Source organism: Dermochelys coriacea, chromosome 1 (assembly GCF_009764565.3).
Source record: "Dermochelys coriacea isolate rDerCor1 chromosome 1, rDerCor1.pri.v4, whole genome shotgun sequence".
Classification (NCBI taxonomy): domain Eukaryota; kingdom Metazoa; phylum Chordata; order Testudines; family Dermochelyidae; genus Dermochelys; species Dermochelys coriacea.
Genome location: NC_050068.2, coordinates 181,857,841 through 181,871,512, shown reverse-complemented (window position 1 = coordinate 181,871,512; position 13,672 = coordinate 181,857,841).

The window sequence follows — 13,672 nt, the reverse complement described above, 5'->3', positions numbered from 1 at the left end:
GCTCAGCTTGTAGTTGAACAGCTCCTGACTACTCTCCAGGCTGCCTATGTATGGCTTCATAAGCCATGGCATTAAGGAGTAGACTGGGTCCCTAAGGATAACTATAGGCATTTCAACATCCCCAAGGGTTATTTTCTGGTCTGGGAAGAAAGTCCCTTCCTGCAGTTTTTGAAACAGACCAGAGTTCCGGAAGATGCGAGTGTCATGTACCTTTCCCGGCCATCCCATGTTGATGTTGATGAAATGTCCATTGTGATCCACCAGTGCTTACAGCACTATTGAAAAGTATCCTTTGCGGTTTATGTACTCACCGGCTTGGTGCTCCGGTGCCAAGATAGGGATATGGGTTCCGTCTATGGCCCCACCACAGTTAGGAAATCGCATTGCAGCAAAGCCATCCACTATGACCTGCACATTTCCCAGGGTCACTACCCTTGATATCAGCAGATCTTTGATTGCGTTGGCTACTTGCATCACAGCAGCCCCCACAGTAGATTTGCCCACTCCAAATTGATTCCCGAGTGACCGGTAGCTGTCTGGCGTTGCAAGCTTCCACAGGGCTATTGCCACTTGCTTCTCAACTGTGAGGGCTGCTCTCATCTTGGTATTCTTGCACCTCAGGGCAGGGGAAAGCAAGTCACAAAGTTCCATGAAAGTGCCCTTATACATGCGAAAGTTTCACAGCCATTGGGAATCGTCCCAGACCTGCAACACTATGCGGTCTCACCAGTCTGTGCTTGTTTCCTGTGCCCAGAATTGGCGTTCCACCACATGAACCTGCTCCATTAGCACCATGATGCCCACATTTCCAGGGCCCATGCTTTGAGAGAAGTCTGTGTCCATGTCCTCATCACTCTCATCACTGCGCTGACATCGTCTACTTGCCCGGTTTCGCTTTGCCAAGTTCTGGTGCTGCATATACTGCTGGATAATGCGTGTGGTGTTTAATGTGCTCCTAATTGCCAAAGTGATCTGAGTGGGCTCCATGCTTGCCGTGGTATGGCGTCTGCACAAAAAAAAGGCACGGAACGATTATCTGCTGTTGCCCTGACGGAGGGAGGGGTGACTGAAGACATGGCTTACAGGGTTGGCTTACAGGGAATTAAAATCAGCAAAGGGGGTGGCTTTGCGAGAAACTGAATGGCCACCTCAAGGATAGGACTCAAAACCTACCAGTGCACTGCTGGTAGGACTCAATCACCATGAGATGAAAAAAGGGAAATGACCTGGCTGAGTCACTCCCATGTTTGCCCAGGCGCCCGGTTAAAAGAGCACCCAGGACTATGTTGACGATGGCTACCAGTCATACTGCACTGTCTGCTGCCAAAAGGCAATAAACTGCTGCTGTGTAGCAATGCAATACCGTGTCTGCCAGCACCCAGGAGACATATGGTGATGGTTAGCTGAGCAGGCTCCCTGCTTGCCGTGGTATGGCGTCTGCACAGGTAACTCAAGAAAAAAGGCGCAAAACGATTGTCTGCCTTGCTTTTACGGAGGGGGGAAGGGAATGGGGGCTTGACGATATGGACCCAGAACCACCCGCGACAATGTTTTAGCCCCATCAGGAACTGGGATTTCTACCCAGAATTTAAATGGGCATTGGAGACTACGGGAACTGTGGGATAGCTATACCCACAGTGCAAAATTCTCGAAGTCAACGGTTGGCTCGGTACTGTAGACACAGTCCACTGACTACATGCACTTAGAGCATTTGTGTGGGGACACACACACACTCGACTGTATAAAAACGCTTTCTACAAAACCGACTTCTATAAATTTGACCTATTTTCATAGTGTAAAATAGTTTTATTTTAACTAATTTTTTCTTTTATTTGTGTTAAAGATATGCATTAACTCTGTAGATTTACCTCAGCAAGCTGTAAATTATATATGAAATAAAAAAATCCATACATAGTGCACACAGAGAATACAAACAATTCTATGTAATCACTGTTGTACTGGCTGTAATACCATCTCAAATGAAACCTGAAATTCCTATAGCCTTTCCCCATAAAACTAAAATAGGTTGTTTTTCTGTATTGAGAATCAAAATTGAAAAATAAGTTCATGAGACTGCTATTTCCTGGCCTATGACCTTTAGCTAAGAGCTATTCATCACTCAAAACCGACTTCTATAAATTCGACCTAATTTCGTAGTGTAAAATAGTTTTATATTAACTAATTTTTTCTTTTATTTGTTTTAAAGACATGCATTAACTTTATGGATTTACCTCAGCAAGCTGTAAATTATATATGAAATAAAAAAATCCATATACAATGCACACAGAGAATACAAACAATTCTATGTAATCGCTGTTGTGCAGGCTGTAATACCATCTCAAATGAAACCTGAAATTCCCCTAGCCTTTCCCCATGAAACTAAAATAGTTTGTTTTTCTGTATTGAGAAACAAAACTCGAAAATAAGTTCATGAGACTGCTATTTCTTGTCCTATGACCTTTAGTTAAGAGACTGCGGGAACTGTGAGATAGCTACCCACAGTGCAAAGCTCCGGAAGTCGACGGTTGCCTTGGTACTGTGAACACAGTCCGCCAACTACATGCACTTAGAGCATTTGTGTGGGGACACACACACTCGACTGTATAAAAATGCTTTCTACAAAACCAACTTCTACAATTCGACCTAATTTCGTAGTGTAAAATAGTTTTATTTTAACTAATTTTTTCTTTTATTTGTGTTAAAGATATGCATTAACTCTGTGGATTTACCTCAGCAAGCTGTAAATTATATATGAAATAAAAAAATCCATACACAATGCACACAGAGAATACAAACAATTATATGTAATCACTGTTGTACTGGCTGTAATACCATCTCAAATGAAACCTGAAATTCCCCTAGCCTTTCCCCGTAAAACTAAAATAGGTTGTTTTTCTGTATTGAGAATCAAAATTGAAAAATAAGTTCATGAGACTGCTATTTCCTGGCCTGTGACCTTTAGTTAAGAGCTATTCATCACTCATAAGCTTGCCTCCACTCCTTACCAACCTTTCAAAATAATTTAAAAGATAAAGGTGTGAGAGAGACAGCATGGATCAGTGGAGAGGGCACAGGACTGGGAGTCAGGAGAGCTGGCTCCTATTCTGGCTCTGTCACTGAACTGGTGTCCGACCTTGGCCCAAATAACTTCATATCTGTCTGCCCTTCTCTTGTCTATTTAGACTGCAAGCTGGGCAGGGACTCTCACTGCATATGTACACAGGGCCTAGCACAACAGGGCTCCAGTTTCAATAATAATAATTAATAAAGCCAGATCCTTAGCTGTAAATAATTCATTTCTATGAACCTATGCTGATTTATTGTTATACTTATAAGGAACACATGGAATCTTTTTTAAAGGTGATAAAGCAATACGCCACATTTATTGAGAGTACAATTTAAGCATTGAAATCAGCATATGCTTCCAATCTTTCTCTCCTCCCCCACACACCCCCCCCAAAAGGTTCTGCAGCTGGTTCTTATAGTTACCAGTCCTTAGTATCGCTCAATCAATTTCAATGGCCACCTGAAACTGCACATGATGGAGATTAGCTGGGCCTCTGTTGAAAGAGTTCGAAGCTCTGGTGGTGTTGATGCAGAACGAACCCAAAGTCCCATGGCAATACACCCTTCTTTTATAGTGATAAGTCCCCATACAAGTCTGTGGACCTTGCTATGTCATACCAAAGCTGTCAATCACGAGGTATTCAATGTTGCTCTTAGTTAGCATTATTTTGAGTTGTTACCAGGAGGATCTGCAGCTGTTTCTTATCTGTCCCTTTTGCTCAATTCCTTATCTCGTCCTTGGGGTGTATGCCTTTGCTTTAGGGTTGTCAATCTGCCATCCGGGTGATTGATAATAAAGTTGATGCCTCTTGACTCTTCCACTCCCTTCTTGACCATCCGGCTCAGTTGTCCTTTCTCAGTTAATCACTATACATTCTTCACTCACACCAAACAGTAAATAAGGCACTTACAGCCATACAACTTCTATCCTTCTAAGAACAAATGTTAACACAATCAGCAAAGAATAAACTCAGAACAATTTCTTCTTACTAATTCAAGGATACAATTTCTTCTTATGAATTCAAAACTCGCAATATGGAGTATAAGGCAAAATAAGCAAAATTGAGTACAATTTTACTTGCGACAATTTCTTCCCCTTAGGCTTTTGACCTATATTGTGCCTTCTGAGGATCTGGCCTGAAAGATCAAAAATGTTTGATGGGGGGAGGCCAGCGAATCCATCCAGGAACAGGGTGTGTGTGTGTGGGGGGGTTTCTTGCCATCAAAGACAAATTAAAATTGTTACTGGCCGGGTGGAAAACACACATAAGAGGAGATACCTCTTAGTTCCTTGTCCTGCCATCCCACATAGTTGCAAAACTCAGACTCCACAGATTTCAGAGTGGTAGCCATGTTGAATTAGCCTTGTTAACACTATGAAAAGTAATTTTCCTTCTGTTGATATCCACTCCTTCTTCTCAACTGTTGAGACTAGGCCACTTCCACCTTGATTGAATTGGCCTCGTTAGCACTGACCCCCCACTTGGTAAGGCAACTCCCATCTTTTCAAGTACTGTAATATATATACTGCTTACTGTATTTTTCACTCCATGCATCTGATGAAGTGGGTTTTAGCCACGAAAGCTTATGCCCAAATAAATTTGTTAGTCTCTAAGGTGCCACAAAAACTCCACAGAGAAGCCTTTGCAGGTTTGGAGAATAGCACTCTGCTGAGCCACACTCTGTCACCATCACAGGTTTGGAGAATGTTTGAGGATATCTTGGCTATTTGCCAGTAGCATGTGTGCTTTTGTTTCTGCAGTTTTACTTTTAATTTGCAATAAGAAATATTATGATTGTAGAAGATTGTGCTGCAGAGCTATGCAGCCAGAAACTGTTCTCTGTCTTCTCCCAAGACACTGTGGCATCCCACTCCATGTTCACCAGAAAACCTACCTTCCCTCCTAGTTATAAATAGCAGACATTTGAAAAACTACAGGTAAGGACAATGTGGGCAGCCCCCATGCTTTATACAAAGTTGCAAGAAGTCTTGATTAGCTCACTGGTCAGTCCTAATCACTGATAGGTGGAGGCCTTAATAGGGATAGACAAAATATGAAATTTTCCAAATCTTTGCTGTCACCTGAATCAAACTTGAACATGAACTTTTTTTTTGTTTGCATTTCATTCTGTACTGTGGTGATGGAACCAGAAATCTGCCTTTCTTCTCCTCCCTTACTGGGGAAAAATACTGCAAGGCAAGGACAGCTCTACATGAGATAATGCAGTGAAAAATTCTCACCATCACTGTGAAAAAATATCATCTTCAGATCCTCCTTTGGTACATCTCAATTTACTGGCAATGGTTAGTTAAAAGATCTGTTCTAACTTGTACAAACTTAGAGAAGCAAATAGTGCTCATGGATATTTCTCAAGTATGGCATTCTTCTATTAGCATCTTGACCCTGGTCTGTCTGTCTCTATGGTTTTATATTAGTCATGAGCTATTAACAAGGGAAACTCATTATAATACAACAGAGAGAGTTTTTAATCTTCTGAGGTATTATCTGTTTGAAAATGTTGGCCTTAATATATTTAAGGTACCTATCTAAGTACAATACAATAAAGTCTGTGCCAAACTTTGTGATAAATAATGTGATTAGCAGCTTTAATTGTTAATACAATTATTCAAAATTGTATTAATCTAGCAGTTATGGAAACAGGCTATAACCATAAACAGAGAGATCCTGTATAAATATATTAATAAGGCCAGTGTTTCATCCCCACCATCTGGTCTTTAGATTGCTGAATGCAGTGGTTATAGCAAAGATTGAACTGATTTCAGTGGAATATTAATAGATGATGACAACCCTGAAAGTCATGGAAGATCATCCCTGGAAAGGATTAAAAGGCAGGACATGGAACAATAGGGTCCCATCCTGTGGAGAAACTGGAAAGTGACATAAGATTGCTGTAATAGAGGGTTGTTTGTTTGTTGGGGGGGGGTTGGTAAATTGTCCTTTGAGGGAGTTCACAGCAAATAGTGCTCCAGCCCTGGAAATCCTACGTGGTAGGGATCTCACAGATATGCAAAGATAGGAGCTGTCCACCTAGTTGAATGCCTCCACTAGTTCCCGCTGACTGCAGGAAGAATTGGGATAAAACAGGCTGAGTTGCCCTGTGGCTGTTCAGCAGCCTGTGAGAAAACTAGACGAGTTATTGCTCCTTCAAGCAGTATAAATACCTTCTTGGGTATTCATACATTCCCTTCTCACCCTCAGCTTATTCTAGGTGCGGGGACAATCACAAATATGGTGGTCTTCATCCCTTCTGTGTAGACAGATGATATCTGGATGCACGGGGACCCCTCTGCACATAGATCCCACAGTAATGAACTGTCCCACAATAAGATGAAGCACTTGTAAAGCAGCAAAAAATATGACGAGAAAGAGAGAAAGGGGAATTGCATGGGAAAGCCTAGTGTGACACTGCAGATTAGATTAAACAGAGACAGGTTTCTTGTTCGTGAGGAAGAAGTTCAACATCATTGTAGTGTAAAGGGATGACAGAGAAATCCATTCAAGATGACTGGTGGAAGAATAAATATATTTAAAGAATAGATGTCTGTCTGTACCAAAGCCATTAGTATATTAGGTAACTTAACTTTTATTAAAAAACAACAAGGAGTCCAGTGGCACCTTAAAGACTAACAGATTTATTTGGGCATAAGCTTTAGCGAGTAAAAAAAAACACTTCTTCAGACACATGGAGTGAAAATTACAGATGCAGGCATTATATACTGACGCATGAAGAGAAGGGAGTTACCTCACTTGTGGAGAATTAATGTTGACAGGGCCAATTTGATCAGGATGTAGTCCACTCTCAATAATCGATGAGGAGGTATCAATTCCAGGAGAGGCAAAGCTGCTTTTGTAATGAGCCAGCCACTCCCAGTCCCTATTGAAGCCCAAGTTAATAGTGTTAAATTTGCAAATGAATTTTAGTTTTGCAGTTTCTCTTTGAAGTCTGTTTCTGAAGTTTTTTGTTAGTTCAAGTAAAAGTAGTAAAGCTACTTTTAATTCTGTTATAGAATGTCCAGGAAGATTGAAATGTTCTCCTACTGGCTTTTGTATGTTACCATTCCTTATGTCCAATTTGTGTCCATTTATTCTTTTACATGGTGACTGTCCGGTTTGGCCAATGTACATGGAAGAGGGACATTGCTGGCACATGATGGTATATATAACATTAGTAGATGTGCAGGTGAATGAGCCCCTGATGGTGTGGCTGATGTGGTTGGGTCCTCTGATGGTGTTGCTAGAGTAGATATGGGAACAGAGTAGGCAATGAGGTTTGCTACAGGGATTGGTTCCTGGATTAGTGTTTTTGTGGTGTGGTGTGTAATTGCTGGTGAGTATTTGCTTCAGGTTGGGGGGCTGTCTGTAAGTGAGGATTGGCTGCCTCCCAAGGTCTTTGAGAGTGCGGGATCATTTTCCAGGATAGGTTGTAGATCGTTGATAATGTGCTGGAGAGGTTTTAGCTGGAGTCAATAAGTGATGGCCAGTGGTGTTCTATTACTTTCCTTGTTGGGCCTATCCTGTAGTAGGTGACTTCTGGGTACCTGTCTCACTCTGTCAATCTGTTTCCTCACTTCCCCAGGTGGGTATTGTAGTTTTAAGAATGCTTCATAGAGATCTTGTAGATGTTTGTCTCTGTCTGAGGGATTGGAGCAAATTCGGTTGTATCTTAGGGCTTGGCTGTAAACAATGGATCATGGGATGTGTCCTGGATGGAAGCTGGAGGCGTGTAGGTAAGTATAGTGGTCAGTAGGTTTCCGATATAGGGTGGTGGTTATGTGAACATCGCTTATTAGCACTGTAGTGTCCAGGAAGTGGATCTCTTGTGAAGACTGGTCCAGGCTGAGGTTGATGGTGGGATGGAAATTGTTGAAATCATGGTGGAATTCTTCAAGGGCCTCCTTCTCGTGGGTCCATCTGATAAAGATGTCATCAATGTAGCGCAAGTAGAGGAGGGGCAATAGGGGATGAGATCTGAGGAAGCGCTGTTCTAAGTCAGCCATAAAAATGTTGGCATGCTGTGGGGCCATGTGGGTACCCATAGCAGTGCCACTGACTTGAAGGTATAAGTTGTTCCCAAATTTGAAATGGTTGTGGGTGAGGACAAAGTCACAAAGCTCAGCCACCAGGTGTAACGTGGCCTCATCAGGGATACTGTTCTTGACAGCTTGTAGTCCATCCTCATGTAGAATATTGGTGTAAAGAGCTTCTACATCCATGGTGGCCAGGATGGTGTTTTCAGGAAGATCACCAATGCATTGTAGTTTCCTCAGGAAGTCATAGAATCATAGAATCATAGGATATCAGGGTTGGAAGGGACCCCAGGAGGTCATCTAGTTCAACACCCTGCTCAAAGCAGGACCAACACCAACTAAATCATCCTCGGCAAGGGCTTTTTTCAAGCCAGACCTTAAAAACCTCTAAGGATGGAGATTCCACCACCTCCCTAGGTAACACATTCCAGTGTTTCACCACCCTCCTAGTGAAAACGTTTTTCCTAATATCCAACCTAAACCTCCCCCCACTGCAACTTGAGGCCATTACTCCTCGTTCTGTCATCTGCTCTCACTGAGAACAGTCTAGATCCATCCTCTTTGGAACCCTCTTTCAGGTAGTTGAAAGCAGCTATCAAATCCCCCCTCATTCTTCTCTTCCACAGACTAAACAATCCCAGTTCCCTCAGCCTGTCCTCATAAGTCATGTGTTCCAGTCCCCAAATCATTTTTGTTGCCCTCCGCTGGACTCTTTCCAATTTTTCCACATCCTTCTTGTAGTGTGGGGCACGAAACTGGACACAGTACTCCAGATGAGGCCTCACCAATGTCAAATAGAGGGGAACGATCACGTCCCTCGATGTGTTGGCAATGCCCCTACTTATACATCCCAAAATGCCATTGGCCTTCTTGGCAACAAGGGCACATTGTTGACTCATAGCCAGCTTCTCGTCCACTGTAACCCCTAGGTCCTTTTCTGCAGAACTGCTGCCGAGCCATTCGGTCCCTAGTCTGTAGCGGTGCATGGGATTCTTCTGTCCTAAGTGCAGGACTCTGCATTTGTCCTTGTTGAACCTCATCAGATTTCTTTTGGCCCAATCCTCTAATTTGTCTAGGTCCCTCTGTATCCTATCCCTACCCTCCAGTGTATCTACCTCTCCTCCCAGTTTAGTGTCATCTGCAACTTGCTGAGGGTGCAATCCACACCATCCTCCAGATCATTTATGAAGTCGGTGGTGTCTCGAAGATAGCTAGGAGTGCTGGTAGTATAGGGTCTGAGGAGAGAGTCCAAATAGCCAGATAATCCTGCTGTAAGAGTGACGATGCCTGAGATGATAGGGCGTCCAGGGTTTCCATGTTTATGGATCTTGGATAGCAGATAGAATACCCCTAGTCCGGGCTCTGGGGGTGTGTCTGTGTAGATTTTTTCCCATGCTGTAGCAGGGAGTTTCTTGAGCAGATGGTATAGTTTCTTTTGGTACTCCTCAGTGGAATCGAAGGATAGTGGCCTGTAGAATGTCGTGTTGGAGAATTGGCTGGCAGCCTCCTGTTCATAATCCAACCTGTTAGTTATGACTACAGCACCTCCTTTGTCAGCCCCTTTGATTATAATATCAGAGTTGTTTCTGAGGCTGTGGATGATGTTTCATTCTGTACGGCTGAGGTTATGGGACAAGTGATGTTGTTTGTTCACAGTTTCAGCCTGTACACTTCTGCAGAAGCACTCTATGTAGAAGTCCAATCTGTCATTTTGACGGTCAGGAGGAGTCCACGCAGAATTCTTCTTCTTGTAGTGTTGGTAGGAGGATTCCTGTGGGTCAGTGCACTGTTCAGTGGTGTGTTGAAAATATTCCTTGAGTCGGAGACGACAAAAGTAGGCTTCCAGATCACTGCAGAACTGTATCATGTTCATAGGGGTGGTGGGGCAGAAAGAGAGTCCCCAAGATAGTGTAGACTCTTCCACCTGGCTAAGCATATGGTTGGATAGATTAACAATGTTGTTAGGTGAATTGAGGGTACCCCTGTTGTAGCCCCCTGTGGCATGTAGGACTTTAGATAGTTTACTGTCCTTTTTCCACGGCTACTCCCGATACTTAACTTTTATTCATAGATTCATAGATACTAAGGTCAGAAGGGACCATTCTGATCATCTAGTCCGAGCTCCTGCACAGCGCAGGCCACAGAATCTCATCCACCCACTCCTATGAAAAACCTCACCTATGTCTGAGCTATTGAAGTCCTTAAATCATGGTTTAAAGACTTCAAGGAGCAGAGAAGCCTCCCTCAAGTCAACCATGTTTCCTCCTCCTTCAGATCAGGATTGTTGTGTAATTGCATAGCTACAGAAATTTAACCATATTGACTAAAGAAAAAAAAGTGTCAGAAAAATATAAGTGCACTGTGTACTAAAAATGTTACTTTCATTTTAGAGACATATTGATGAGCCATTGCTCTTAACAGTTGGTGATACATTGTAGTATAATGAAGAAGGCTACGTTTTATTATTAATGGGTATTTTTAGTAAAAGTCATGGACATGTCATGGGCAGTACACAAAAATTCAGGGCCCGTGACCTGTCCATGACTTGTACTGTACACCCTCACTAAATCTTGGGGGTGGGGGTGTACTGCCTCTGCCCTGAGCGCCAGCTCCGCAGCTCCCATTGGTTGGCAACTGCCAGTTGCCAGCCAATGGGAGCTGTGGGGGCAGTGCCTGTGGGTGGAGGCAGCGCATGGAGCTGTTTGGCTGTGCCTCTGCCTAGGAGCTGAGGGAGGGACATGTCACCGCTTCCAGGGAGCTCCCAAGGTAAGCACCATCCAGAGCTCTCACGGCCTCCTATGCCCCAGCCCTGAGCCCTCTCCCACTCCCAAACTACTGCTGTTGCTGCTGGGGGATGAGGACACGGTGGCCTGAGACTGCTTTAGCAGCAGCTGGTGTGGCTGGCCCAGGGGCCTCCTGAGTAGCTCAGATGGCCCCTTGGGCAGCCACACTAGCCACTGCAGAAGTCCCAGTGGTCCCAGAAAGTCCCAGAATCCGTGACCTTCATGACAAACTCACAGCCTTAATCATGACCTTAGATCAGAGGTTTGTGACAGAACCCAGCATGATAGGGTTCCCTGGTTGGGGCTATTGGACATAATCATAAAGTAAATCCTAAACTGTAATAATAGGATTTGATACTAGAAAGATTCAATTTGAATTTGCAGCTATAGATTTCCAGTTACATACATAGTTATTTTAACTGTGGTTTTTACTCCACTATTGCATGGTGGTTACATTTTGGCTGCTGTGATGTTTTTTTGTGAATCCTCCTGAGTGTCAAAATATGAAAACCAACATGGAATATTCCATCATAGGACCATGTTGTTTCCATAATGGTTCACCAAAAGTGTTTCATGTATCACTCACCAGCTAATATGAAAATACTCTATTCTTAGTAAAGCAACTATTTATAGAACTATTCCAACTGCAGTTTAATATGCATAACTAACTACACAGCTTGACTTTCTGGTGTCTTCTCCAAACCTTCCTCCTACAACTCATGCTCCTTCCTCCAAGTCCATGCAGGTTGCTACAAAGGAAATCCTAGATTTTGTAGTGACTTCCTGAGAATTTGAAAGCAGTTAAGATATAGCTCTTTGAAGGGATGTCAGTGGCATAGCCAGCATGGGATATTTGGGTTGACCCCAACTTCAGGTGAACAGGCAACTATGTGGGAACTGAGAGGGCAGGAGGGATGTGTGGCCAACTTACCTCCACCCCTGCAGCCAGCCTTACAGGGGGCAATGGGTGGACCCTCTGGTCAGGGGCTCCCCAGGCCTTAGGTGCACACTCAGCTCAGGAGGAGATGTTGTTCTTCAGTGTGCATGGTTCCCAGCTCCCTTCCAAATCCCACTGCCCTACACTGGGCCCAGCTCCCCCAGGTGGCAGGCCTAACTTTTTTGAAGATCTCCTCTACCACCGCTGGCTGCCCACTCACTCACCCTCCTCCTCATGGCCGATTAGCCGTGGGCCAACCTAGGGCCCTGGAAAAATGGGCGCTCTTGTGTTTCCACCTGTTCTGCCTACCCGGTGTTCCTGCCAGGAAGTGGGATGGGAGTGCAGGAGCTTCCTCCACTCTGCCGCCCCACCAGTGCTCTGGCCTGGGAGCAGGGTTGGGATGCCCCGGCAGGAACACCAGGCAGGTAGAGTGAAGCAAGCCCCCAAGCCCCACCCCACTCCCTGGCAGGAGTGCTGGGCAGGTAGGAGTAACAGGAAAAGCGCTGGGGCCAGAACAGAGCTAGGGCTCGGGTGTGTGCCTGGAAGCTAAGTTGGTGAGCCATGGCCCATCCAGGCACACCCATGGCTTTGCCCTGAGGGATGTGCTTGATCTCTTAGCAGGGTTCAGAATGTGACCTCATGGAACAACAAACAGCCATCTTAGATCAGAAAAAGAATGCTTATCTACTATTTGGACTTTTTCCCCATACACTAGCAGCCAGTGAGAGGTAGAGGTATGCCAACATTGGTCATGAAGTGAATTCATGAGTGTTGAAGATGCCCATCATCTTGAGGAAACAGGCCTTCAATTTAGAGTAGAGTTGCTCATGTTGTTTGCCTCCAACAATTTATTGCTGTTACTGTTATTAGTTGATTTTAGCTCTTTTTTTTTGCATTTCTCTGAAAGAGAATTCTACACTAAAACCAAGAGCAATGCACTACCTCAAGGGCTTGATCAAGAGCAGCACCAAAGCAGCCATTCGTAATACATGCAAGCTTTATTGGTCCTACAAAACTTAGGAGCTATGCTACATATTCTTGAGTGACATCTACTGTCATTTTATCTATTAACTAGTTATATATATAGACTTAGAGCATTCTCATAACAACTGTCATTGGAGCTAATCTGAATATTTCCATTGACTTCATTGAGATTCTGGATTGGCTTTTACATGCACAAAAAAGTAGTTAATGAGGTGGGGTTCCACCTTTGCTAGTAGTGTGTTCCAAACTCCCACTGCTACTGCCTTTAGGGAGACAGGAGTTCATCCAGAAATTTCTCCAGCCCAGTTAAGAGTAACATATAGTCGGCTTTATCAGCAACAGTTACCTTGATTAGCAAGACAATCCCAATGCTAGCCTTAGTCCAACAGGCACAGATCAGAGGTATCTCCTTCTCCTTTGGGATCTGGCTGATTCTTACATCCAGTGTGACAGGCTCACAAAACCACATGCTCAGGATGCTCCCCGGGCATATCCCCCAATCCCGAGCTGATTTTCTGCTGACTGGGTCCCTGCAGCAGCAGGCAGTTACCCAGGGCTCTTGCGGCTGCAATGTGTATCGCCTTCTTCCCAGACGAGCTTACAACCAGACGGTGGGATGGGATTTCCTCCCATCTCAGTGCCCAGCTGTCAGTTTATTGCAAGATGCTTATAAACCTGTGTTCAGTGAGCCAAATAAGCCCCATTCCATTTTTGTCCACTCACTAATATTTTGTAATAATTGAACAGCAAATATCCTCTTTCATTCATTATGCAATACGAAGGAGATGTCTCATAGGACAGAGTATACAGCAGGCCCCAGCTCTAAGAGAAAATTGTAGTAATAGGAATAAA